The sequence below is a fragment of the Vollenhovia emeryi genome, unplaced genomic scaffold (assembly GCF_000949405.1).
Source record: "Vollenhovia emeryi isolate VEMERY1.0 unplaced genomic scaffold, V.emery_V1.0 DF939130.1, whole genome shotgun sequence".
Taxonomy (NCBI): Eukaryota; Metazoa; Arthropoda; class Insecta; order Hymenoptera; family Formicidae; genus Vollenhovia; species Vollenhovia emeryi.
The window spans coordinates 1,532,652-1,549,297 of NW_011967236.1; the positions used below are offsets into that span (position 1 = coordinate 1,532,652).

The window sequence follows — 16,646 nt, forward strand, 5'->3', positions numbered from 1 at the left end:
CCCACGCGTCAAGCCACGCCGATAAATAAAATTCCCCGGGCCAGTGCGCACCCATAAAATTGTTTTGGTCTCCGCGCGTAGCCAATTCTCGGACTCCGGCGCTTTTTGGAGCGTCAGCTTCAGCTTCGGCCGTGACGCGGGCCGGCGAAAAGGGAGGCGGAAGCACAGAGAGAACAGGAAAAACGGACGAGCGGACGACGCGAGGGATGTCGAGGGGGGTGTACCATATATATGACGGCCCCCATTGAACGTCGTAGTTTGAAAACTTTGGACGTTAAGAGAAAGGGTAGCGCTGACTGTGCCGAGGACGTATTGCACAGAGTCCGTGCGGACGTTCTCGAGGCGTAGGGCGTAGTAGGACGGCTCTGCAGGGATCTCCTAGACATCGCTTCGATTTAAGGAGTGCCAGACTCGCGGCAGGACGATGGTACCGCCAGGATTTTGGATTCTATCGGAATAACGAGCGGGTCGAGAGCAATGAAAACGCTTTCATCCTGGCGAGATCCTACGGCGTAGGTAAACGCGCGATTCGTTGAAGAAAATACAACGCGACAGAAATAGAAATCTCCCCCCGACCGATCGCTCGCCGCAAGCATGGAAAATAGACGCACCGTGAAACGTCAGCAGTAAAATCCCACGTCATCCGCAAGCGACATCATTCACAAAACATTGATCTAAGGCACCGGAGGAATAGCTATAGGTATGCTAAGAGATGTCATAGGGTTCAAACGTAGCGTATGATGAGTACACACGTACATACATACATACTTGAGTCGATTATCTTATAGAATTGCAATCGGAGCAAACATTTCCCTTAATCTGTCCTTTATAGACCATTTTGTACAAAGAAATATTATAAATTTTAGATTAACGTAAAGATGTTCGATTGCCTTGTCAAGCGGCTTAATGAGATAATTATCGTACGAATGTCACAACTCCGCGTCTGTGTTTTTCCACACTAGAATTGCTCGAGCAAAATTCGGATCGCGCTGCGAACAGATTTGCCGTGTAATATTTCAGCGCCATTATCGAGTCTCCGCGTGTCTTTCTACAAAAGGGGAAATCAAAGAAAAGAGGGAAATGCCAGGCAGAGCGAGTCAATAGCTTCGCCGCTATGAAGCCGGCATCACGAAACAAAGGGCGAACGAGTGAACGGAAACCCTTTGAGAAAATCCTCAACCTCCCATCCTGTCTTTTCTTGGCTCGTGGGTGGGATTGCATTGCTGCTCCGCCTGCATTCTTTTAAAAAGATTCTTCCGCTCTGGTTAACATCTTGCGCCGGTCTGCAAAAATAGCTGAAGCAGCGCGAACAATTCGAGGAATTTTGCAACGTCGCGCAGCACAGAGGAAGCTGCATTCACGGCGAACGAAGAAATTTTGCAATGAGGATACAGAAGCTGGCGCTTTATCATTTCCCCCCCTTCTCGAAACAATAAGGCGATACATAAGCGCGATGGTTAAGAATATACTTGCTACCTCTTGCATCGCATAGATACATGTACGAATTCATAACTTGTCATCGTCGTCGTTGCGACAATAGGCCATCAGAGCCATCAAAGATAGCAATTTTCAGGTAATAGTTCCAGCCGAAGACTACCCTCGGAACACTTTGTCCATTTCGTCAAACTGAAGATGGCTTTTAAACTCAGTCGCGCCGCTATTCACCGTCGCGCTCTGTCAGGCAAGGCCTCGCACTAATGAAGGACGACCGGCGGAACGGGTGTGGGTGGGTCCAACGACGCGGGCAAAGGCCAACAGGTCGCCATTAGAGCATACTGTTTCGAACTACTAATAGCCAATTCATGCGACCACCCAGCCGAACCTGGGCTGCTAGTCTGCTTTCCTTTCCTGCAGTCACCCTGGCCAAGATTGTCGCGCCATATAAATGTATGGCGACAATGGGACCCCATTTTCACTTTACCGATCATCTACCACCCGACTAATAAGTAATTTTCTCTTTCGCGGTTATTCAACGCCGTGCAAAGAACATCGCGAAAGAGCTGGATTTGTTAAGGAAGAGAATAAAACTTCGGATGAAAATAAGACAAATCTGCAATGTTACTTCATTAAAATTGTAGAATGATAATTCTCATGTATATATGTTGTAAAATTGAGTTAGAAAAAATTAATCTTCTGTAGTGGTTTGCAAAAATTTATTAATTATATTTTATTTGTGAACTGAAAGAATATTGAGACCATTCATAAAAAATTTATATGCATTCTGTATAAAGAGAATAATATGTATGAAAATATAATTTTCTACAATGCGTGAAATAGCCGACTTATATTGGATTATCGATTTTCAATAAAAGAATATCGGACATTCGTGCGTTATTCTCGTCCTAAATTACTTCCCTTTTTACTATTAAATTCAACTTACAAAAAGTACATTAATAACGACGAAATGCTCTTCCGTAAATTTCTTCTCTTAAACGCTCCTCGAGCAAAATCAGACTTTCTTATACAGAAAATTGGGGCGGCGAGAACGTAGTAATCGTCTTTAAAATTTGTCGCGGCCTGCCCTGTAACGGAGGAGGTTCGACAGGAGTTCTACACATCGGGTAGGCATGTAGCTACGTCGGATATACGAGCTAGTTCCCTACGGTCTGCACCCTCCTTCGTACAATGCTTGGTCTTCGTCTTGCGCGCTCTAGCCGCGTAATTACGAGGGGAAAATTAAGCACCGACACAGCCGCCGGTCGGTCGGACGGTCTGCCGGTCCTCTCGCTTCGTTAACGAGAGGGAGGGACGAGGTACCGACCAAGGAGCGAGGGAGAAGACACCATGTAAAGGGAAGTAGTCACGTTCCTGGTGCTTGCATGACAAAGACGACAAGGTAGAGAAGCTTGTGCCAGCCAACCGCCTGCCTTCTTAGATCTCGACGATGGATCGAGCCACAAAGCGACCATTAAAAGATCATATCACCCGGCATCACGACTTCAGAGATCCACTGGCGGAATATCTCGACAGTCGCGGCAGCCCAGAAATGAAAAGCGTCCCTTCCCGCCGTTATCGTCACTTATTGAACAAAGCGATCGTCTTGTCGCTGTACGTGTCTACTGTCTACATATTTATTATAGTATATTCCCGCGCGTCCAGATTATTTAATAAAAGGTTGTACAAGAGAACAGATGTATAACTTGGAATTATTATGTATGTTCTAATAAATATAATGGCAATAACGAAATACTGAATTCCGTGAGTGCTTCTATATATGCAATCTTTCTCCTAGATAGCTACTCGGGGCTCTGAATAAATTTGTGCAAAATGACGCCCCCATTACCTTCGATTGGCAAAAATTTAGACGATGACTCAAATACCTCGGGGGAACTAAGTGATTCAACTAAACATCGGGACTTATGTTTCGTTAGAACTTCTGAAGGATATCGCTATGTTACGGTTTACGGAGGCGGCCGATTCTTTGCAACGACGCTCCCTTCTCTCGGTGCAAGCGTTTCTTTCGCACGTACGCAGCGTCTCTCCACTTTCTTAATCCGTTGTGCCACGCGGAGGATTATTTTACGAGCCTGCGGTGCCAAGGCATCAGCTGCGTCTTCGATATGATCCCAACCCTCGATAGGAACAAGCAAAGGAAGGCGGGGGGGACAACCAGTCTCGACGCCAGTGAAAGACCACCCTCTAATGCGAGTTAATAATACTCCCCTATTTTTTAAGAGTCACTATTTTATTTATAAGATACGGACCCATACACGTAGAAGGATATTTACGGGGTAAGCGACTATTATCTCATACCCCCGGTCTCTTCGGTAAACCGGAGGGAAGAGAAAGCCGTTTTCCCCGAAATATATTTCCAGATGCATACTTTATGTTGCACGCAACACCGTACTTCTCGTATTTCGCATCAGTATGTCAGGCCCGATAAAGCTTTGCATGTAATATTCGACGAGGAAACAAGTTAATCGCTTGATCGCGATTATGACTACCGTTTTTCTTCCTTTTTTTTGGAAACGATATAAAAATACTCGTAAACGTATTTAATTTAACATAGAAATCTTTTAGCCCTTGCCAAATTAATTTGATTGTCCATTCGATTGTTGTTTATGAAAGATGTAACCACGATAAGTTTATCGCGACAAAATTTTCCGATAACTAGCAAACTGCACTAGAGATTTGGAACGCTTAGAAGAGAACTCTTGTTCCAAGTTCGCGCTTGGCCTGGAAATTTTCCTCTCATCCGTGGTGACTGTAATCGTGCAGGGAGTTCCGTTTACCGTCCAACAAAGGCATCCACGAACGCGCAGAAGGAAACCCTGGCGGTCCGAGTCGGACAAAAGCGGTCGCTGCGGTAATTATCGTCGACGTGAGCGAGAGGCGAGAACAAGGAAGAGAATCGCATGCACATGAACGCCGTCGACGACCTCGACTACAGGGAGGACCGTGGTCCGCTAGGACGCTGACTGGGCTTCACCGAGTTTCCAGCTAACCAAGCAACCATCAGGAACCGAAGTTCCCGCCGGTCGTCTAGGCTTCCGAGCTGCTGGAAACTTTCCGTCTGGACCTGCTCTCCGTAACCGAGGATCGGGCTTCTTTGTCCGCCCACCTGGCCCCCGGATTGCCGGTCGAGTGAACACAGCTGTCGCAGCAATCGCAATAAACGTCCATTAGCGCCAAGAAGACCTGCTGCTCCACAACGTGAATTACAACGACCGCGCGACAAACTGATTCTCTGCCTGTTACACACCGTGGAATCTTTTTCCCGCGATCTGGCACTGAATCTACACTTTTCCTAATCTCGAAACTAAATAGATTCGCGAGACGAAAGAGATTTGAAAATCCGTCTGGACGACGCGCGTACATCTCGTAATTCGCTTCCCTCGTGGCGAACGACTCAACCAATTACAGTATTTTCCGGGGGAACGACGCGGATTCTCTTATGCTCCCCGCTATCTTATGGAGCGTATGTAAATTAGAGTCTCGTCGAAAGCGCGGCTTCCTTCGAAATCTGTCTGTTGTCTCAGTTCGATTCCTCTTCTCCCTCTCTGCCCCGCTCACTCGTTCGCTCTATCCTTCTCCTCACGAGAGCTCCTAACGTTACCAACACCGCCACTGATGGGTTTGTATTCTAATTTCGCGCTTTGGTTTTCACCCGGCTTTCCGCCAAAGCGAGGCGAGGCGGCACGGTAAGAGCAGAGAGAGAGAGAGAGAGAGAGAGGGGGGGAACGTTTTCTTCGCTGCAACCACCCACGAGGATGAAATCGCTTTCCAACTAATCCCAACGGAACCCTCCTCCCCACTCCTCGAGGGTAGCAACCCTGCGCGATCCTTTCTTATCCCGCAATGGCGAGCTTCTTTCTTCTTCTTCTTCTTCGTCTTCTCCTCCGTCAGCTGGGTAACCAGGAGATTCCGGATTTTAATACACGTAAAATTAAAATTAGACCCATATTTGCATTTGGTAATGGGAAAAAGAACGCCACCGTGGGATAAATTCTCGCACACGCCGCGAGACATACCGAGGAGGTTTCTTGCGGCTTACGGCATATATTAAACTCAAAGCCCACAACGTCGCGTGGTTTAGTAAGCTCGTCTCGGCGATTAAGGCGAATTACATGCGAACAATGCGATTATCTTTAAAAATGTAAACCCTTATAATCCCCATTTAAAATAAATAATATTAAACTGTTATTAGAAAACGTTATAGTATTATTAAACCGCTATGAAAAATTATATACCGATATACACTAACCTAATTATCTTACAAAAATATCTGAAAAATCAAATCGGAATTTAATCCAAATTCTTCTAGAGATTTTTTAAAAACAATTTATAAGAATGTCAAAAGAATGGCAGAACAAATTGAGTCGGAGAAACTGTCACAGATGGATCTAAAAGTAAAGGTCTGCGAAATAACTAATTTTCCCAAGTGTCTTGCGAAAATCTCCCTGCCCTGTGATATAAAGAAATAAAAATTGTTCTATACCCTTGCAATTAAAAATTTTCTCTTCTCAAACACTTGTCCGTTCGATTAAGAGTAAGAATGTATTTAATTTGAATTATATACGTCTCCAAGTAATCCGAAATTTGGAAAATAAAATTCTACTTATTGATAAACGCAGTACACACACGAGCGATTAAGTTGTAGCTATTTAATGCCGGGTTAAACTTGTTGTGGAGCAAGAGATCTTCAAACGTAAGCAGTATTGAACCTTAAGATTCCTTATCACTGACCAAGATACACAAGATGCCAGATAGCAAAACGTCGGACGGACTGGGCCAAAGGGCGCAGGCTCTATAGAGGTTTGCTGAAGTCCTAACCGCGGCCTAACGACGGCTATCAGTGGTATATCGGGAAAGGAGAAACTCAGATCTTATCGGTGCGTTACCACCTAAGCTGTTTGCGTCTTGTAAACTCGAAGATTACCAAAGTGGTTTCCCCACCGACTTCCCTCCTTCTCCTCCCGATACGAGATAACGCGACCGACGAGGAAACCGTGGACGAGGGTCTCGAAGTGGGTATAGACGTCGAGGATCCGGATGGCATTCAATGTGTGAATTGCGGCGTCTGGGGTCGCCTATCCCATTTCGATTTTGGATCTGGTCAGACACGCACAAGACCTCGCATAAGGCTGGACTCGGCTTGCCTGACCATCCAATCATTAACCCGAATTACGTCCTGACCACTCTAACGCGAGCAATATTAATGATTAAGTTAGTTCGAAAACAAACCGAGCGGTAACAAACGTCACAGTGCGTGTAGAGAATCATGACATACTTATCGAATAACATTCAACATCGAGACTCATATTATCGGAAATTTCAGTTTCAGCTTTGAGATTCGGTATCCTTGAAAGCTAACTTTCAGTACAAAAACACTGATTAGAGGGTTAAGTTTAAGCGGAAAACGCTACACTGGAATATATTGAAATTATTCTTTCGCCGTCATTTCTATTAAAACCCAGCGAATCTGTGCCGCGATACTATTCTCGTCACGGTAACGATATGCTCGATGCATCTAATGCCTTCAAATTTCGCATTCCATCGACTCATGCATAGATTCCAGCCGTGTCCTCGGTGCAGCGACAAAGTTGCCTCCGCCGATCCGAAGTCTCGGAGACCTCGTCTTCTCTGGCTACGCGAAGATCCAGAGAAGAGTAGAAGCGAAACGGGCGTACACATGCAGTCTACGGAATCGCGGATTCGCCGACGAAGTAATAACTTGGAAGACGGTTCGCGCGAGTCCGTCGCAGGTCGCGCTTAGAGGAACACGTACGAAAGTGGATAAGCAACCACCGGGAGAAGTTCATTCATGCGCTGACGCGTCCGGAATAGGTTATAGGTAACGCGAACACCACGTACACCACTGTCTAACTCCCTTCTCGTACCCTCCGTTTTCTCTCTTTCTCCCCCCCCCCTCCTCTCTCTCTCTCGCTCATCCTATCTTGCAACCACCCTCATACGAGAATGCAATAACGACTGGGAGTTTCCTTGGGAGATCCTCCGACATCGTCTTAGAGGTCCTGGCCGTAGTTAGCCCGCATTAGTAATCTCCCCGAGGTATTCTTGAATTCTACGTCGCCAAAGCGAGCAACCACCCCCTCCTCCTTAACCGACGATTGCGAATTCAAATTCGAATTTCGACGAGTTATATTACATAATACTTGCGTATTTCGCGGCGCTATGTTCATTTATCTCTATTTAATTTCTAACGTTGACGAAGCTAAGGTCACTCAAAATTCTTCGTGTATGTAATTTCTTATCCTCTTCAAAGGTCCACTCACGTTTCTTTCAATTCAGATAAAACTGAAGTTTCAAAAGGAAACGACTACGGGACAGTAATTTGAGTTCAACAAGCGTTTCATGGCGTTTCCTTCGCTCTATCAAATCGCAAGGTAATGTCGCGATTCAAGGTATTGACGTAACTCAACGTACCGCGCAAATATCTCCCCTGCGAATTATTCCGGATATCGAAAAATTCCTCTCGAAAATACGCGAAGCCCGACGGATGCGCGAACAGCGGTTGTTAAAAACGCGGCCATTCGTTAGAGCTCTCTTAATTATCCAAACAGATCGTGGCGGAGAGCACACGCGAAAGTATTGGACTTTCGAATCGAAACCGCCCCGACCGCGCGCACCCCCTTCATCCCAGCAGCGTTTTTCTCCGAGCTGCATTTTACCTTTCACCTCGTTCGGCGGCCGCTATCGCCGTAACAACTGTTACGATTCGCAAGTCCGCCATGCCGCCCGACGAACGATCACGAACCGTTTATTCGCGCGCTCATTAGCGGAACCAGCCTAATTAATACGCGGGCGCGTCCGCGAATCATTTTCGCCGGCAATTGCGACGAGCGGGAATCACGGGGAGTCGGGGACATCCCGGCTTCGAAGCGAATCGGTACCGACGATTGATGGGACTCACCTACTCCATCACGAGACGAATGCAAAATCGACGAGTCGGTCTCCCGAGGGTCGAAAGGGTCTTCCCCGCCGCCTTACGGGCTCGCACCGGACTAAATTAACCATGAATGGCCAATTAACCTGGAGACTGTGCCAACTAACCGCCACAGCCGCCTTCGGTCTCTGGACTAAATTGATCGCCATCCGTGTCCGAGGACGGTTAATCGTTACTGATTGCATAAGATGTGGTAACCGCGCTTGCATTTCGAAAAATATGATCACGTGAGCTGTTGGTCGCGATCGATTTCTGGCAAGTGGCCATGTCTCTAGTCCTGAGATTCAATGTCGTACGATTTACAAAATCACGAAGGGTTATCTGATATTTTTTTATGTATCATAAAAACAAAATAATTATTTCCCATCGGTATCTTGGAATAAGACCTGTATTTTGAAAATAACACGGTATCTATTATTTTTTTATTTACAATTTAAAACCTATGAGTTTCTCTATCTCCCTCACGCCATTAAAATGCTTTTCTTCTTCCTATTCACGATAGAAGTATTAACAGATTTTTACGAGTTTCTAATTATCCATTTAAATAAATTGTGACTCTTTTTTTATACGCCAACAACTTTACAGCGCAATAATGTCTCGTGAAATCGTGTATGAACGAATATCGACGGTCATGCGCTAAAGTGCATCAAGTGAGTTCAGAAAAGGTAATTTTTGCAACACCGAATATGACATTGTCCCTTCGCCTTCCGTTTTAATTCCGAGAGGAAAGTCATAGCCAAAATTTTCAGCCGATTATTTTCGTTCGTCGCTCGGGACGATACACGAGGTCTGAGAAAAGCAGCAATCCCCAATTCCCACACCCTCGGATCCCCGCTCTAAACCGTCTTCCTACGAGATGGGGGAGGGTGCCGTTCCACGCGATGGTACATTTTTAATTACTTACACCCACGCAGCTGCATCGCGCGATGACTATAAATCAAGCGGAGCGCCGCCCAGCAAAGTAATTACAGCTTGAATTTTAGATAATGTTGCCGCAAGCACGGCTCACCTCCCCCTTCCCACCCTCTCGCCCTGCTGAACCGTCCGCCTTTCGTTCAACCAACCCCCGATCCGTCGTAAATAGATCATTGCCGCACTGGATTTTTGTTAATCTTCGGTCGCAAGCAATAAACTCGCGCAAAATACAATATCAGTATGATTAAACGAACAACTTATCATCCTTGACTCATATCTTAACTTATACTGTAAAATATCGTCACGAATTTCGATATAGTTAATATCTCATCAATGCTTTTCGATTTTTTCAAACTTCATTTACGTACGTCACGTAAAATTACATTTTTAATTAATTAACAGTATCAGATAATATATGTGACGCTCAAATTAACACTCCATTGATGTCGATCGATCTTGAACGTTCGTGTAGTAAACTTCTTATTTTTGATATACCAGAGAATTATGTTTGAAACTTTATTTGAAGCTAATTTTGAGATTTGCAGTGTCGGGGGACAGGGGGTGGCTTTGTAGCTAAGCGTCGGAGTCGGAGTCGGAGTCGACGTCGGAATTGTTTACATAATTATGCGCCAATTAAGAGAGCAGGCTACAGGAGGCGAGAGAGAAAAGGAAAACGCGAACGGAGAATCGGTGCCGAGTGGCTGATGAGGGCAACAGCCATCTCGATTCCCGCGCAATTAAGGTGCGGTTGAGAAAACCTAAAAAAAAGACTCGCTAGGAAAGAGTGGAATTTAATTAGGAGCTCGTGCTCTCTTGTACCGCCAGACAGCCATGAAGAAGCGAAACACAGTGCGGACGAAACTGATACGTAGAAAGAGATCGAGAGGAAGAGCGTTGCAGAGCAGAAATTATTGAGCCGAATAATTTAAGAGCGGAACGGAGTGAGAGAGAAAGAGGGGCCAACGACGGTGGTAAGAAGCAGGGAGGAAAAAGAGAGACGGAAAGGAGAGGAGCGGGGAGAGAAGACACGAGCAGTAGGGGGTATCCGTCAGCGAAGACATAACAATCAGGAATATGATAACACGCGGAACGGATGCTTACCTTCACCTCAGACCTCAGCGAGGATGCCGAGGAGCCGAAGAGGATGACGGTGGGGTAGGCAGAGCGAGATGAAAGATGATGAGTGAAGGAGCCGCGGCAGGGGTAGGGGCCGCTTAATTAGAGCCAGACTTCCGTAGGATGCTTGAGGCTTCCCCGCGCTCTAAAGTTCTATCTTCCCACAGTTTATCCGCGTAAAGTGGCTATCTCGAAATTACCCTCGAAATTATATCGAATTTCGGACTCGATCCCTTTCGGCCCGCCAAGCCTCCGATACGAACGTCTCAAGGTATCGATAATTCCAAAGTCGCCCAATCCATCAAAAACAATCGTCGTCATAATGGAGAGGAGATAATCGATCATGCCGTATAGAAACACAAGACGGATGACACGCGAGAGACATCTTGAACTGTTCTTTAATGTTTCAGTATAACGCAATAGAAATTTTCGCCATCTCCAAGTCCACAACTTTTTCAGAGGAACATTTCGTCAATAATTTAAAGAAATGTCAAATTCTTGGGAAATAAAAGAAGAATCGTTTTCAATTTAAAAAGATCCATAAACAAACTATGTCTCCAGTTTGGATATTTCACGCTAATCGTGGCAAGTGATTTCTAAAAGATTAACCGTACACACGATTCTTATGTTCGTATCTCAGGGGAAAATCGAGGTGTTAGGGACGTTGCTCTGTTTTCCTTAATTTTTTCGTGGCGTCGTCGCCTTCTCCGGAGTATTTCGCACGAGCAACAACCGCGACGGAGGGCCGATGTTTACTTTATCCTCACTAATCACGGGACGTATTTGCGTTTTATAATCCTTGGTCGGCTAAGAGGGTAAAATCTGAAAGCTTAGTGGAATCTCCTTTCGGTCGGATGAGTAATCCCCGCCCCAGCCCATGATTCCCGCCGCAGCGCTCCTCATCCTCTGTCTAAGAGTTGTCTGAGAGTAGGGCATCTTCGTACAACGGCCGAAGAAGTGAGTCCACGTCGCTAACTTAATGATTCACTTTATCCCGTAATATAGCCGTGCGCCCTCCAATATTTCCGCGCGCGTGGGCAACGTTAAAAAATAACCGAAATTGGTGAAAAACTCAAACTGCAAACGCAAGGTACAGATACTTGATTCAGACGCTACTGTAGACGCTGCGTTTTAAGTAAATATCAATTTGTCCGTGTCAAGAATTTGCGAGTGTTCCTTTTTATCGAAAAGACAGACTGTATGGGGCATCTACATTGTTTTGTGTTGCAACATTCGTTAAGTTTGCCACACAAAACGCATATAGTTGTCTCCACTACTTATTATACCAATGTGGGTGTGACAACCACAGATACAGCTGTCCCACATATTACTATTTATTGGAGTTATGCCAACCCTAATTAGACACGTGGTACTCTCCGTGTACAATATTATTTTCGTGAGCTACTTGAGGATCGGTTACGTCATCGAATTTAGTACGATACGAAATTATAGCCCGCCTGATCAGTGGTATCGTTGTCGATCAGTTCGATTCCGGTGAAAACCAAAATATAAGTAGTGCACGGCAAAGGGACGGTTTTACAAGGGACGAGCAAAGGTGCACACGCAGATCGAATAATTGATAGGCGTGAGCGTATCGTCGGTCTCGCTGCAGGAAACTCGAAGGTCTGCGTTATCGATAATTCACTCGACTTGACCGTCCTCGCTTGAACAACGGGTACCACCCTCCGGTCCTGCCTCCTTCGCCCTATTTATATGATTAATGGCTTTATAATGACCATACAGGCTCGCGATTCCATGCGCAGGACAGAGCAACCCTATCTCGCTGGTAGAGCAGCGTTCACGCGAAAGAATACTCGTCGTCTTACCGAAGGGTGCTCGCAAAAGCGCATAATCGTCCTAATAATACCGTTTCTGACCTTATTTTAATGAATACTGCATCGTCCGTGTTGTGCAACCGCGGTTGAAAAGTGCGTAACCCTTCTGTTATATTGAGTTCTTTGTATCGTCGAATGTCATTAATAAGTTTCGTGCCGTACAGTTTTTATATCTGCATTTGCAAGTATTCCTTTCAGAAACAGGATATTACTGAAAAACTGCACGAACGCAATCAGGTCTGCGTGAACTTTCTATTATCAATAAAAGACAATTGAACACATACATGCATATTTCGTATATGTTTTTACTCGCATTGAAAAGGGCATCTATCGAACGTTATCGATTCCTCCGCTTGAAAAATATCGCAGACCGAATCGCTGCATTAAAACATCCGGATTTCGCCGACGATTCCCAGCACTTCCGGCGGCCAGCGAGGAAAGGATAATCGCGATCGATCGGTGTAAAATTTCTCCAGGGTGTCGGAGTGGCATCGGAATTGCGAGCCCGGTGAAATCGAGCTATCGAATCGGCATCCGTCATGCGAACGCGTTAGGCTCTATACGTGTTCTCCCGCCAGTAACTCTAGCCACTCGACGGTAATTCTCCGGCTGGCATGCGACCGTCACTCGAACGACACGACATCACACCGCGCGTCGCGCCCATTTTTTCCCATTTTTCAGTCGCTCCCCTCGCGAGACCAACGTGTGCACGAACGGAAAGCAGTAGACATGAAGCCCTTTTTAAATGTCCGCACAAGCCTGGTGCGCGGCAACAAAATATAAAATTAATTGCAGGTCTCAGGGCAGCAACATGCTAAGGTACTCGAAGAAAAACTGTGTGCGGGGTCTCCTTAACTCGCGCGCGCGTGAGTCTCAAATCGGACTAAACGACAAAATATTCTAGTATTTGGAAAAGAATATGTGTATACGCTACATTTGATCCCACCATTTCAGCTTTCGGTTGCTCGTTTTCGAGACCTGCCTCGTACAGTTCATTACTTTTATATTATTGCCTCATACTCTTTGCCACGATTAGCCAGGTTCTCCCAATTGTCAAAATGAATGGTATGTGTGCTTTTTCAATTAATACTTACGTCACGATAGTACCGGTACTTCTTCAAATCATCAAGTTTGATACAAGAAACTACCAGTTTTTGTCATCCTCGATTACTTTTGTAAGACCGTTTTAACTATGTACATCCCCGAGTGTAACACTGCCGAGATATCTGGCGCATTTTAGCGAGCAATTAAAATCACTGTAACTACGGTGTACGGAAACGCCTACATTCTAATCAACGTGGTTTCTCGACGGACACGTAAGTCAATCGCGGCTGGTTCAGCACGAAAATTACCGAACGCACATACGACACGTAAGCCAAAACAAAGCGTGCCAAGGTTTAAAACACACTGGTCGCGATACTCGGGCGACGGGCGAGCGTACGCGACGACGCGAGCCTACGTCTGTCCGTCTTTTACGAGCCACGTGGCCGAGACGTAGAATCGGCCGCGTCGAGCTGGTGTAAAGGTGACAGACGGACGTGTATAGAGACCGGCATCCTCCACACCACGTACACATTCTGCGATACGTGCACCGCTAGATAAAGGCATAGCCCGATCGGGCTACGTGGCTTACAAGCACGTGGGAAAAAGCGCGTGCGAAACAAGCGTCTGCCGGCCGGCAGCCTCTACAGGGACCGCGTGCATAATGCATGCCGGGCGTATGCGCTCCCGTAGTGCGCCGTGCTACCAGCAAAATAACACACATTTGTAGCTAATTTTCCGAACGATCGTCGTCGTCGTCGCAGTCGTCGTCGTCGTCGTCGTCGTCGCCGTCGAAGGGACGGAGAAAACAGATACGAGAATGCCTCGCAACGTTGTCGTCGCGACACGCCCCGATGCTCCGCAACCTCTGACCCTCGTCTTTCCTCGAGCTCTCATGCCTGCTCGCCCGAGTGATGCTTGAATGCCGAGCTATACGCTGCCTAGTATTGGTAAAAGCGTTCGACGGAAGTTTGCAACTGTAAGATTCTGTTTTCCGAAGGGAATAATAGGATATATATATACAATATCGCGCCAAAGCGCTGACATTTGTCAGCAGAAGAGTTTCTCCAAGATATTTATATGTGCTGTGTTTTCATTCTCCCTCTGTATCGTAATCTTAAAAACAGTAAAAAAAGGGGGGGAGGATAAAGCTCCTCGTCGCAAAACTGGAGCAAACTTGACAGTTCTCGAGACGACTGCAGCAGACGATTGCGAGTTGACGTCTTGAACGCGCTATTTTTCTAGTTCGATTTCGAAACCGCTAATGGATATCCCTTCATAACACGGATCGCAAGAAATTCCCGGTTGAATGAACGATGTTGGGCCATAAGCTGCAATTTCCTTGACCCGCTTCGTTACTAATATTTCTGCGAAGTTTATACACACATGTAAAAGTCACGTTAATGCACGCGTATGCGGGTTCAAAGTGAACGCACTACGTCATAATATTAGACTTGGGACGCTTCTATAGAATCAAACACATTCGAAAGAGAGGTAACGATGAAGAAGAAAGAGCAGTTTCACCGCTAAAAATTGCTATTGAATAAGTTTCGCGATTTAGTCTGTATATTTATGTTATATTTACGTATGTGTGAAGAAAGAATGTAAACTAAAATAAGAAAACGTACAACTACCTAAATAAAAAGATTACCTATTTGACGTGTACTTTCTAAGTCCGACTTTTATATTCGACTATTTCTAAATCCTAACAATGATAGACGTTCCTGCATAAAATATTTCCATGTGTACCCGATATGATTATTTAAATATGAAAATTATTGGCCACCGCTTCGCTATAGCGCGACAAAAGTAACGTCGTTCGCAAACTTAAACAGTGCTAGGTAAGTAAAGACGAGAGAAAGGTAAATTTGACACGTATGTAAAAACATCCACACGTTACAACAAAAGTTGAACGGTATGCGACTACGTTCGCAGCTTAAATAATTACCGCGAGTATTCTTACGATATTTGGAGTCGCGCGAGAGGTTCGCGAAAGGGGCGAAAACCGCGATAGATTGGAGAGCGCCAGGGAGCGTGACGCTTTTTAAAGCCCATGATTTTCTGGCGAAAGCTCGCGTTTCAGGTGGCGCGGAAGGGCGAGCCGGGGCGTGCGCTCCGTTTAGCTGCAACCTGGCAATTACCTGTAGGGCATAATTGTCATCCCTTACGTTTTCCAGGACGGCGTCCCCTCTGCCCGACCCCCCAACCCCCCCCGTCCCGCTCTGAACGATTGCCCGTATGCTCGCCCCCGCGGCCAGGGCTACCCCGATGGGGGGCGTCGGGTCACGCGAGGCCGTGCCTGTCGCAGGAGTCCACGCGACGCGGAGAGCCACGCGATGCCGAAACAACACCGACTTACCTTACCTGTATCAGATTTCTAATTACTAATTTACTCCCGACCCGCGGGCTCCTGGGCTCTCCCTCCGCTGTTTCGCGGCGGAGACCACTTTCGTGCTCCTTAAAAGCGAGCCCGGCATCGCGCGAAGTCGATTACGATCGGACTCTATCGCTCCGGGATCTTCGATCGATAAAACGCACGCTTTCACGGGCTCGCGATTGAGACTGCTCAAGCCCTACATTGTACGTTTCTTTTCTTTCCGACAAAAGTCTGCGGCGAAAGATCCGGCATATTAGCGAGATCGAGAAAGCTACGTAACTTATGAAAATTCAACAAGTCAAATCAAGAAATCTGACTGAAATAAACAAAAAACTCTGGTTTTGTAATAGCCAAATGAATTATGTACTAGATGGATCCAATTGATATTAAAAAATCCAATCAATGGCGAAACAGCCATATTACAGGTACAAATACTCAAATTGCTAGAACAACTCCATTATTGGCCTTCAAGTCCAATCGAGTGTTTTGCGCGAGCAGTAAAAAATATAATAAAAACATGTACGTCTAGCGTGTGACTAACGTCTCGATAATTCACTTGGCTAACTAAAATAGCTAAAGTATATTCTAAAACGACTCACCACCTGTCGAAAGACACTGAGGACTTGCGAGTAACTATTCTGGCTAACGCAACTCGGTCGCAGCGACGTGCTATTTACCTGCAATCAGAAAGGAAACATATTACGTTAGTAATAATATAATACTAATGAGAAGAAAGTAAAAATAACGAAGGGATAGCTTCCGTTCTATATTTCGAGAGCGCAAATTCGTGGACATGATGAAGGAACGGGCCGAGAAGCAGGAGAGGCGAAGGCGGACGTAATTGCGAGAATTAATTATTTCCATGCACGAATGTCATGTGCCTTCCTGTAATTACCCGGCGGGCATAATTTAAGGCGAGCCGAGTTGTTAACAATATCGTTCGCGTTCCGGGGCT

General features: G+C 45.9%; 1 protein-coding gene across 10 annotated transcripts in view; it reads right to left on the reverse strand.

The window, feature by feature from the left end:
• LOC105568302 (homeobox protein 5-like) overlaps positions 1-16,646 on the reverse strand; it is a 277,344-nt gene that overhangs the window by 139,622 nt on the left and 121,076 nt on the right. For 2 of the 10 annotated variants that reach the window (XM_012023875.1, XM_012023874.1), the window contains exon 2: positions 16,291-16,368. The exons of the other annotated variants lie outside the window; for them this stretch is intronic. The gene's annotated coding sequence lies outside the window, so the exon portion shown is untranslated. The remainder of the gene's footprint in view (positions 1-16,290; positions 16,369-16,646) is intronic. 10 annotated transcript variants of the gene reach the window in all.